General features: G+C 38.1%; 1 long non-coding RNA gene across 1 annotated transcript; it reads right to left on the reverse strand.

The window, feature by feature from the left end:
* Nucleotides 1-8,634: 8,634 nt before the first annotated feature.
* On the reverse strand, nt 8,635-11,748 carry LOC105437096. The gene is made up of 3 exons (XR_970471.2): nt 11,527-11,748; nt 10,859-10,897; nt 8,635-9,855 (listed from the first exon to the last, which is right to left on the reverse strand). It is a non-coding gene; the product is annotated as an uncharacterized LOC105437096 (long non-coding RNA).
* Between the last annotated feature and the right edge of the window lie 790 nt (nt 11,749-12,538).

Here is a 12,538-nt window from a genome sequence, read left to right on the forward strand (position 1 = left end):
CTTGAAGAATATATAATTCAATCTGCATAAAAAGAACAAACAAATTGAACCGGAAATTAGACATGTACCTTCAGTACCTTGATTAACACTGAATACATATTTGTCTAGACTATGAAGCTCTGAATTGTACTTCTTATATAAATAATAAACTTGACTGAACCATCAAAACATGTCTCTCTGTGTCATTATTGAATAATAATTGTTGTATCCTATCTTGCATCATGACCACTAGTCATCAGATACATATGTAGTCTAAATCATAATTATCTTCATGAAATATCTGCAATAATTACCTTGCAAATATTAAAGTGTAAACTACTCCAGTAATCCTTTTGTATTGGAAAATCAATCTCAAGCCATGTATATCAACTTCAACTTGAGCAAAATTCAACTTGCAATGTTATTATGCACATCACAACTCTTGCATAACTTTTCTCTAACCAAGTTAAAATAACCTAGCCCAGTTTGATTCATTTCAGACACTCAGTTAACATATAAATCCCTCATGCCTTTTTGATTTCTACATTAATAATTGTTGTACAGATTTATAAGCTTTCATCAACATAAGCCCCTGACAAAAACACTCATTGATGTAAACAATGCAAACAATTGATGTGCTAACTTCAGTTTTGGTTTCATGCTCAAAACCTATGTAAATTAAATGCAAATGAACATAAACCACGAGAATCCATTTTTCGTTTCACATTTTCATTTTAGTAATTTGTTCATAAAGTCATTAAACCTAATATTAAAGCACACTTACTTTTTGGGCAGGAACTATAAACTTTCTTAAACATAATGAGAGTCGGCCAAACTTCTAGCTTGACGAAATCTGCACATACGGTTGAATTTCAAGCCTTCGGTCGAAACTTGTGGCCTCGGGTTTTCTGACATGTTTCGAAGCTAAAATTATCCACCTATAAACGGCCGTAAACGGCCGTAAACCGAAAAACCTATGGTATCTTTCAATAAACAAGAAAAAGAGTAAATATCAGCAAAACCACTAGAAATAAGTTTCGATCATCGAAACAATATCAATTCGACCAGTCGACTACCAAACACACGATCAATAGGTCTTCAGTGTGATGATATCAATTCGACCAGTCGACTACCAAACACACGATCAATAGGTCTTCAGTGTTATGATATCAATTCGACCAGTCGACTACCAAACACACGATCAATAGGTCAACTTCAGTGTTATGATATCAATTCGACCAGTCGACTACCAAACACACGATCAATAGGTCAACGTTTTAGTTCCGATCGAAAATTCGATGATGATAAAATCTTGTAAGAAAACCAAACGGAGTTTCACAGTAGGCAAATGGCAAGAGCAGGATCATTATTAAGTCTTGCAGTGCAGAGAGTTACTTAATAGTATAGATTCCACATTAAGCATCGCTTCGCGCAGGTGTAGCTGGGTTAAAGCTGAGGTTTGTGTGTTTCCAACAGAGTAATTATAATTTAGAGTTGGAATAGATGTTCTAATTTTTAATTACATGAATTCATGTTACATTAAATAACCATAAATACACCATTCATGTAAAGATAACACAAAACCCTAGATAATCTTATATATTACATTCTCAATATCTCAATAATTTTTTAATCTCTTACATGGAAATACTGACAAATTATAATAAACAGTAGTTTTTTTTTTGTGAGACTTGATTTATAGTCTTTTAGCCTAGTAATAATACACGTATTTGCTTTAATGTGCGCATTACACTAAAACACACAAATAAATAAGATTTGATAGACATATTACAAAAGAGGTCTATTTTATAGTAATGTCATGTTGATTTTGTTTCATTTAACAGATTGTAGGTATTAAAGCACGTTTCTTATGTACTATAATATTTTGCTTTAACAAACAAAAAATGTTACAGATTTTGGGGAAATACAGCCTCTTTCAAACTAAATTGTTAGTAGAAAGTTTACCTTTTAGAGGATCGAGACGCGATACTTTTCATTGGATTTTTAAAAAGGAGGAAAGAGAATAATACTGATGAGACACTTCAAATGAGTCGAGAGGGGGGGGGGGGCAGTCGGGCCCCCATTGTGGATCTGCGCCTGGTTCACAATACAGAAAGTAAAGTATGCCTTCATGGAGGCGGGGAGAAAATTGAGTTTGAAAAGAAAAGAGGTAAAGAGCAATTTCAACGCAAGAGGGCGTAAATTGTTTTAACAATCGTTGACACATAGGCCGGGTTAAAAGATCTGTGCACAATTCTCTTATCGGCTACATCAGTGCCTAAGTCAGCTACATAAGTCCCTAAAAGGAAACGAAAAAAAAAAATCATTGGAGACAAAAATATTAGTAATTATTAATCTAATTATGATCACCGTATATCAATTAAAATATTGTATACATTATAACGTTAAATGTAATTTAACGTTCCTGACGAATAAAATTAGTTCATTATTAATTCAATTTGATCAACGTCACATTCCTCGGAAGTGTCACTTTTTATTAAAAATGGCCTCCTATTTTCTGACTTTCAAAAACATTTTCCACATAAAAAGATGATCCATTTTTGCTAAAAATATGGATACAAACTGTTCTTAAACCGACACCCTATATATTTTATTATAGCATATTTTTGTGCCGTAAATTTGTACCTGATAATATCAGGTACAAATTTACGGCACAAAAATATGCTATCTTTTCGCAACATCATTTCCTGATAATGTATACGAATCGCGGGTTCCGTTTTTTAATACTCCACACTTTTTCGTGAAATTTCTTGAACTTTAAAACAATGATATATAGCCCCTTTTGTTTTTCAAATCCATTAACTTCCGTAACTGAAAATGACCCCTAACAAATTTGGAAATAATTTATAAAACCCTTATTTGCCATTGCTTGACTAGGCCTATGCGGATATTGTAAACGGTTCCTCTATCGACCAATCAATTACAGAAGCTACCAAAAAGGGCTATTTAAATTATCCTTAGAGTAAATCACTATCGACATATCTCTGATCACGAAATTCATCAAGTGATTGACATTGATACATTAGAATCACGAAAAAAAGGACTCTCATGACTTTTAAATCAATTCATAACTTGACTGTACCATATTTACATGAAATGTTTGTATTTTCAACACCACAATATTGCCTAAGCTCAACTGGAAACCTAGCCCTCCCAAAACCAATATCTAAATATGGTCAAAGAATGTTCAGTCACCATGGAGCATGATCTCTTAACAAAATTCCACATCATAAATCTTCCTCATCTAATATAGCTGTATACCGGAATTTATTTAATGAATTACCTCCAAGTTTTATATAAAGCCGATGATTTTTTATTGGTCTTCTTTGATGATTTTGGCCTAATATAAGGTGTAGTTTTTAGTGTGTAATTTTAGGGTGTTGCTTTACTTTATTTTAAGGGTGTACTTAGGATGTTACTTGTTGTACTTTAAATTGAATTGTAATATTTGTCTATTTGTTTAATTATTAATTTGTATATTTGTAGTATAGTTTGTATATAGTGACTTTCTTCTGGACCCCTCCGTGAAACAGCGCCACCATGTTGGTGGATGCTGAGTAGGGCCATCCATCCTATAGTATGTGTACATATTGTATGTTTCTTTTTATACGGAAAAAAATTGAAATCAAAATCAAAGAAGAGCACTTGAAGACGTATTTATTGAACTGATTTCCCCGATTTCATACCATGTAAAGCGCTGTGAAACCAATTGTGTGAGAACACTATTAATGAACAAACGATTATATTCATTTATTACTTATATTTGTTTAAGTTTGACAGCACATATATGAGGCCGATATTCGACGTAGGCCATCACCTAGCTGTCATTTCAATAAGATAAACATGATACAATTATACTTGTGCATTTGCAAGAAAATGTAATGCATGTAGGCCTACTGCATAGTTTGGGAAATTGAAGAGCCCGGGAGGGGCAACTCAGATGGGTATATCGAAGTGTATACATGTGAATTAACAGGGAGAGAAGGTAGAGCGAAATGTAAATTGAGTAGAGGAGAGGCAAGATAGAGAGAAAGAGAGAGCAGAGAGAGAAAGAGTGTGTATGTGCGTGTGTGTGAAGTTGTGAGCAAGCAATATTGAAAACGTTTATTTATTTTATTCAATTGTATGTTTGTATTACACTATTGGAGGAATAAAACAAATTTATTAAATAAAAAAATACAAAAATGTGTGTGTGTGCGTGTGTGTGAGAGAGAGGGAGAGAGCAATAGAGGGGGGGAGGGGGGGGGGGGGAGAGAAGACGGTTTAAATGTCGACATCCATATTTACAACTTCACCCTGTACAGGAGAAATGCGAAGTCAGGGAAAACAGACAGGTATGGAAAGATATAGGCACAGGAGGAGCCTAGAAGAGAGAAGGGTTAAGAGAAAGAAAGACGGGAAGAGTGAGACATGCAGAGAGAGAGAGAGAGAGAGAGAGAGTCAGGGAAAACAGACAGGTATGGAAAGATATAGGCACAGGAGGAGCCTGGAAGAGAGAAGGGTTAAGAGAAAGAAAGACGGGAAGAGTGAGACATGCAGAGAGAGAGAGAGAGAGAGAGTCAGGGAAAACAGACAGGTATGGAAAGATATAGGCACAGGAGGAGCCTGGAAGAGAGAAGGGTTAAGAGAAAGAAAGACGGGAAGAGTGAGACATGCAGAGAGAGAGAGAGAGAGAGTCAGGGAAAACAGACAGGTATGGAAAGATATAGGCACAGGAGGAGCCTGGAAGAGAGAAGGGTTAAGAGAAAGAAAGACGGGAAGAGTGAGACATGCAGAGAGAGAGAGAGAGAGAGAGAGAGAGAGAGAGAGTCAGGGAAAACAGACAGGTATGGAAAGATATAGGCACAGGAGGAGCCTGGAAGAGAGAAGGGTTAAGAGAAAGAAAGACGGGAAGAGTGAGACATGCAGAGAGAGAGAGAGAGAGAGTCAGGGAAAACAGACAGGTATGGAAAGATATAGGCACAGGAGGAGCCTGGAAGAGAGAAGGGTTAAGAGAAAGAAAGACGGGAAGAGCAAGACATGCAGAGAGCGAGAGAGAGAGAGTCAGGGAAAACAGACAGGTATGGAAAGATATAGGCACAGGAGGAGCCTGGAAGAGAGAAGGGTTAAGAGAAAGAAAGACGGGAAGAGTGAGACATGCAGAGAGAGAGAGAGAGAGAGAGAGAGTCAGGGAAAACAGACAGGTATGGAAAGATATAGGCACAGGAGGAGCCTGGAAGAGAGAAGGGTTAAGAGAAAGAAAGACGGGAAGAGTGAGACATGCAGAGAGAGAGAGAGAGAGAGAGTCAGGGAAAACAGACAGGTATGGAAAGATATAGGCACAGGAGGAGCCTGGAAGAGAGAAGGGTTAAGAGAAAGAAAGACGGGAAGAGTGAGACATGCAGAGAGAGAGAGAGAGAGAGAGAGAGAGAGAGAGTCAGGGAAAACAGACAGGTATGGAAAGATATAGGCACAGGAGGAGCCTGGAAGAGAGAAGGGTTAAGAGAAAGAAAGACGGGAAGAGCGAGACATGCAGAGAGAGAGAGAGAGAGCGAGAGAGAGAGAGTCAGGGAAAACAGACAGGTATGGAAAGATATAGGCACAGGAGGAGCCTGGAAGAGAGAAGGGTTAAGAGAAAGAAAGACGGGAAGAGTGAGACATGCAGAGAGAGAGAGAGAGAGAGAGAGAGAGTCAGGGAAAACAGACAGGTATGGAAAGATATAGGCACAGGAGGAGCCTGGAAGAGAGAAGGGTTAAGAGAAAGAAAGACGGGAAGAGTGAGACATGCAGAGAGAGAGAGAGAGAGAGTCAGGGAAAACAGACAGGTATGGAAAGATATAGGCACAGGAGGAGCCTGGAAGAGAGAAGGGTTAAGAGAAAGATAGACGGGAAGAGCGAGACATGCAGAGAGAGAGAGAGAGAGTCAGGGAAAACAGACAGGTATGGAAAGATATAGGCACAGGAGGAGCCTGGAAGAGAGAAGGGTTAAGAGAAAGAAAGACGGGAAGAGCGAGACATGCAGAGAGAGAGAGAGAGAGCGAGAGAGAGAGAGTCAGGGAAAACAGACAGGTATGGAAAGATATAGGCACAGGAGGAGCCTGGAAGAGAGAAGGGTTAAGAGAAAGAAAGACGGGAAGAGTGAGACATGCAGAGAGAGAGAGAGAGAGAGTCAGGGAAAACAGACAGGTATGGAAAGATATAGGCACAGGAGGAGCCTGGAAGAGAGAAGGGTTAAGAGAAAGAAAGACGGGAAGAGTGAGACATGCAGAGAGAGAGAGAGAGAGAGAGAGAGAGAGAGAGAGTCAGGGAAAACAGACAGGTATGGAAAGATATAGGCACAGGAGGAGCCTGGAAGAGAGAAGGGTTAAGAGAAAGAAAGACGGGAAGAGTGAGACATGCAGAGAGAGAGAGAGAGAGAGTCAGGGAAAACAGACAGGTATGGAAAGATATAGGCACAGGAGGAGCCTAGAAGAGAGAAGGGTTAAGAGAAAGAAAGACGGGAAGAGTGAGACATGCAGAGAGAGAGAGAGAGAGAGTCAGGGAAAACAGACAGGTATGGAAAGATATAGGCACAGGAGGAGCCTGGAAGAGAGAAGGGTTAAGAGAAAGAAAGACGGGAAGAGCAAGACATGCAGAGAAAGAGAAAGGGAAAGAGAAAGAGGGACAACAGCAACAAACTATTACAAACAGAAACAACCAGACAATCAAATACAAGCAAGATCGTGTTTTAGCTAACCCCTTTCCTTCCATTGCACTTTTCAAGGAATTAAACGCTGCATAACGGTTCCCTTATTTGAAGAAAAAATAAAGTTCGACTATCATCATGATCATGCTATAGCCAATAAACTTGTCCTTAAAGGGGAAGCCCACCCTGATATTTAGTTGGTTTAGATAGAAGCAGGAAAATGAGAGGAATAGGTCATTGCAATTGTAGGAAATTGTGGTTAAAAATAAGAAGGTCATGATTTTTGGAAGTTGTGATCAATCAAACACAGTTTGGCAACTCTGTGACGTATCTTGCGAGCTCCCCTCCCATTTGCTCTGTATGAACTAAAACAAATCAGAAACATTTAATTTTCGTTAATAACATTATTTCAAATATGTTATTATTCAAGCCCTGATTAAACAAATAAATGTCGTCATCAATAACGAAGAAAATTAAAGTTTATGAAATTCATGTAAAAAGAAAAATGGGAGGGGAGCTCGCAAGATACGTCAAAGAGTTGCCAATTTGTGTTTGATTGAACACAACTCAAGGCCAAATACCTATGGCCTGGTCCTTTAAAATGCAGTAAGGACAGTGACACGTTTGCATTGTTTGGTATCAATGGAATGACACTGAGTGAATTTATTTCAAAAATGTTCTCAGGTACAAATTAAATAAACATAATTATTTAATGCATAGTGTAAATACACAGTGCATTCAACTGAAACCCGTTTTGAAACATAATACCTCCATCATTATTTTTCAAGCTTTGTATATGGGACGGACTCAATCAAATCAGTCACAATTCCAATTCCTAAAACAGATTAATGAAAAAGATATCAACCATTATTTTGGATTTCGATATCTTTTTTTAACATAGTCATGACATAATAATACTGACTCCTCAAAATCAATCACTTCCAATTCCTCTATATGAATACATCAATTATTACTATTGTTTTTAAGACTGTTATATTTTTGTTACATGGTCATGTACAATTATATTGGACTGACTCATCGAAACCGATCACAATTCCAATTTCTCTTATATAAATACATCATCTACCGGTATTACGATTTACTTTAAGATTGTTATATTTGTGTAACATGTTCATTATCGAATCACACGCCATATTAGTTTATTTGTGTGCACTCTGTCATTGAAAATTCATCTCAATTCGGCTTTGCCGTGATGCATATATTTGTAGATATAATTTGTTTACCAATAAACTACTTGTCTATCTATTTATATACAACCAAACATGTCTTGGTGGCCACCTGTCTATAAAGGCCGCATATGGATATTGATCATATATTAAGTCTCCCTCGAGAAGGAAATGTTTGTTGTAGAACCTGTCTAGAGAAGCCAACCACCTACAGAGGCCACTATTTATGTTCCCCTTGGGTGACCTTGAAAGTCAGGTTAGACTGTTTGTATGTACATGACTTATAACTGTGCAATATATAGTCCTACGCTTCACATGTCTGTATCTTATAACACAAGGCTCAGTGAATGCGCACAAGTAATTTGTTGCACACATTTACCATTCATTTGCATTGACAGAAAAACCGGAAAAAACTAACTTTTTGATGTTACATGTCTTTGAAATGTTATGTTACTTTTGTGTTTTAATATAGATAAGAGATACATGACATCGTATGAGCAGCCGCAAACCAATTTGAATGTCCTATTTGGGACTCCAATAAAGAGACTGCTGGTGTGACCTGCCGTCAACAACAATCTGTTGATACCTGAACTGGTTACCGTTTGCAATTGCACAATACATACATGTATATAATAATAATAGTAATAATCATTTAAAGTCCATTCCAAATTGTATTAAGTTAAACCGAAAATCAAAATTTTTTTTGCTCAATTGATCGTGAGCCCGGCAGCCACTGAGTAGCGCCAGATCGACGTTGCTCTATCCCTTATTGCTGAACGCCAAACATATATAGAAGAAAGTCTAGATTTCTGCTTGGAGTTCGAGAAAATACACAAAAATACAAGAAATAATGAGGCTCTGTACACAAAGAAATTGTATATATATGATTTGTAAGGCGCCAAAAAACACTTTAAATTAAACGTTCAAGGGGCACCAAAAAAAAAGACCATATCAAATGCTAATAAAACCTTGCAACCATCATGGTATATGCAAAATACGAAATAATGGAAAATTAAATAATGTTTGGAATAAGGGAATGAAATGTTTCATGACTCTAAGTTAGAAGTGTACAGGCATTTCTTATCAGCTGTAAAAACGGTTTTGACAATATCGATAATACATGTGTAGTAACGTTTCGAGAGCACTTGATACAAATATTACTTAGTGCTTCAATGTATAAGCTGTAAAACAGTATCACAATACAGTATGCATACACCTTTTATAGTTCTAAGCGCTGTACAAAATTATCATTACCCACCTTTTGCCGGGCTAGCAAACGTTATAAGAAAATATGACATTCAGATTTCTTCGTACCAGGTGAATATTTCCTACACCTGGGCGTAGAGAGGCACGTAAATATTAATGTCTTGTCAGAGGATTTTCGTGCAATGGCCAAACAAACTGAAAACGCAAATAAACCCATGGCCTCAAGCGAACATTAAACATTATGTATTACATTTCATAATCAACAAATATGATATTAAAATCTGTTCATCCATTTACAAAAAAGAGTGACATAGAATATAAGTAATAATATACAGAACATGTACACAAATTGCATAGATCCGAGAGGTAATACTGTTAAGATGAATGCAGCATTAATTTTATTACAAAAGAAAGGAAGATATCATAAGTACTATACAATGTCAAAGTCCCAGCAAATTCATCAAAATATATGCCAATAGAAAAGAAAAAACCCTGATGACTTGTATTGCATAATTGATCGACAGTTAAGTACTAAGTGTTTGCATAGTAAATTAGTATTGCACTTATATGTAACGGTTGTTTTGAGGTAGAATGGCAAGGAATCAAAATAGGCAATGTTAGTATTCAAATAAGTATTCCATCAGTGTGTGTAAGATAAATTCTCACTACCTCCACATCCTGCTCTATGGTGAGGTAGGTTTACGATCCGTCTTAGCTCGTCGTTTTCCAGGACGTTGTTCCAGGCTTTCATTAACTCCATCACCCTCACCTTTAGCGTCGTGGCTGTGAATGCGTTTGCTATGTAGTAGGGAGATGGAGAGATTAAGAGAGGGAGAGAGAGGGACATAGAGAGAGAAAGGGGGGAATGAGACAGAGAGACACGGAGAAAGACAGAGGAGAGAGAGAGACAGGAGAGAGACAGAGGACAGAGAGAGACATGGAGAGACAGAGATAAACATTTTAAACATAATAGGAGAGGGAGAGAGAGATAGAGAGGAGAGGGAGTGAGAGGGAGGGAGAGAGAGATAGGAAAAGAGACAGACATAAAGATGAAGATACAGAGAGAGAGAGAGAGAGAGGGACACAGAGAGAGAGAGACACAGAGAGATAATGATAAAGAGAGAGAGAGACAGAGAGAGAGATAGAAAGAGAAGGAGGAGGGGGCATGGACAGATTGTGAGATACAGAAAAAAGAGAGGGGGGCAGATGGAGATTGGAAGTTTAGAAACGAGAGAGAAAGGGAGGGAGAGAGAAACAATTAACATTAATATAATAGTGTTTGGGAGTTTAAAACTTTTAAACGAGAGAGTGCAGGGATTGGAGAGAGCGGAGTATAAGATAGGCTTTAAAAGCCAGGTTGAGATGAGGGGGATAACTGGGATGTGAAAATGGTTTTCAATAATTCAAACCTTTCGCATTTTGGATACTCTACATCCATTGCTAGCTCATATCTAAAGCCAACCGGATTCCTTTCAATCATGGCATAATGTCATCGAATGTCATTAGAAAGAAATGGAAAAAGCATCACGGTAAGACAATAGGGGAGTGTGAAGAAGGCGTAATAGTGTGTCAAAGTATTATCAATTAATGCCCTTCTGGCTCCAAACAGGCAATACTAAATGTAGAAGAATGTTGAAAAAAGTAATAGAAAGAGATGAAGAGAGAAAGGGGAGAGCAAGAAAGTGGATGAGAGGGAGAGAGAGTAAGAGAGAAGGACAGGATGAGAGAGATATATGGGGATATATAGGATGAGAATGAGCAAGAGAAAGATTAAAATGTAATTGTATATTATGTTACTTACCGACTTACCGTTCAGGAAATCGCTCACCCTCAACTGGAGCTGCATTAAAAATGAGTGAAACAAAATTGGTATGATGTCAGGTTGTAAAAGAGCTTCAATTGGCAAATATAAGTAGATGGATCTTCGACTTACAAACCTAAACAAAAGCAAATATCGTGATTAAAAGCTATTTTTCATATACATGTATAATCCTTTTGATCTTTGATCTCATGGCCCTAAAATCTAATCAGCTCATTGACTCTGTAAGATACATACATGTCCGGATATTGGTAATCCGTCCATCAGTTCAATGATAATGCGATCACATGCTATTATTGCATACATAAGTCCAATGACCTCTGACATCGTGACCCCAAAATATAATCAGTTCATTGGATCTGCAAGATACAGTATACATAACCTAAGTTTGGCAGGAATCCATTAATCAATTCTTGAGATCACGCGATCACGAGAACGGGACGTACGGACGGACAACCTGAAAACATAATGCCTCCGGCTACTTCGTAACGGAGGCATACAAATCATAAGGTGCCATATCTTTGGTTTGTCTGTTTTTACTTTCAGCTGCCTGTGCTTGTTTGATGTGTGATGAATAATGTGTGAACATAGGAATTGTCCAAACTGACTAACATGTACATCATCTTACAAATTCATTGATTTGAACATACCTGCCTTGAGCATCTTATACTTTATAGGTGGTTGCTCCAACTGAATCCTTGTCATCCTTAGCTCCAGGCTTTGAAACTGAACCTTGTCTGTCCAGGGCTCCAGAGCGTGGCTCTGGATCCTGGTTGTCAACTGCTCGGGCGTCCGACTGTGGACCAAGGTTAGTACTGGCTCCTGGGAAATGGCAAGCCAGTCTTGTCTTGTGTCCTAGACCACGCACCTTGTTCTGTTTTTCTGTTCTTGCAGACCAGTAATTCTCTAGCATCCTGGTGTGCTTCTTTTCCTTGAAGTATGGATTCTGACATGTCAACCATGCATATAGAGTTTAGAGAACAAAGGATAGAAATAAAATGTGATTAGCTGCAAACATGAGGGGAAAAGAGAAAGGGATTGGTCACGTATTAAATCTGCCAACCTCGTCCATTTCCTCATTAACCCTAATGAAGCTTGGGGGGGGGGGGGGCATTTTGGCCCATTATGGACCCCCCCCCCCTCCGCAATTTGTCTGATTGTTCGGGAACGCATACGGATGACTCCTCGCTTTGAGTCTTGTGCTTTTGCGCTTTTTTTTTTTAGAAAGTCTGACGTACAGTTACAAAGTCACATGACCTTTTGTTTTTGCATGTTAGCCCGACAATCGCTCATTTTTGTGATTTGTGTACAAAACATTTGGAAATGTAATTTTTCTAAAAAGAGATAAAACATTGGTTATTTGGTCTTGTTTAAAGTTGAGGTGTTTGTTTCGGGGGTCAAAATAGTTGAATTGTAGTTAGAAATGAAATAAAACAACAACAAAAATAAAATACATAAGTTACCCCCCGAGGACAATTACCCCCCGAGGACAATTACCCTCCGAGGAAAACTACCCCTCGAGGACAACTACCCACTAGGACAATTACCCCCCCCCAGGATAACTACCCCCGAGGAAAAATACCCCCCCCCCCCTCCCTCGAGGACAATCAGGATTAAATAGCAAAAGACGATCTGACACATTGAGAGATGTTGTGAAGGCTA

Source organism: Strongylocentrotus purpuratus, unplaced genomic scaffold (assembly GCF_000002235.5).
Source record: "Strongylocentrotus purpuratus isolate Spur 01 unplaced genomic scaffold, Spur_5.0 spur5_scaffold_18, whole genome shotgun sequence".
Lineage (NCBI taxonomy): Eukaryota > Metazoa > Echinodermata > Echinoidea > Camarodonta > Strongylocentrotidae > Strongylocentrotus > Strongylocentrotus purpuratus.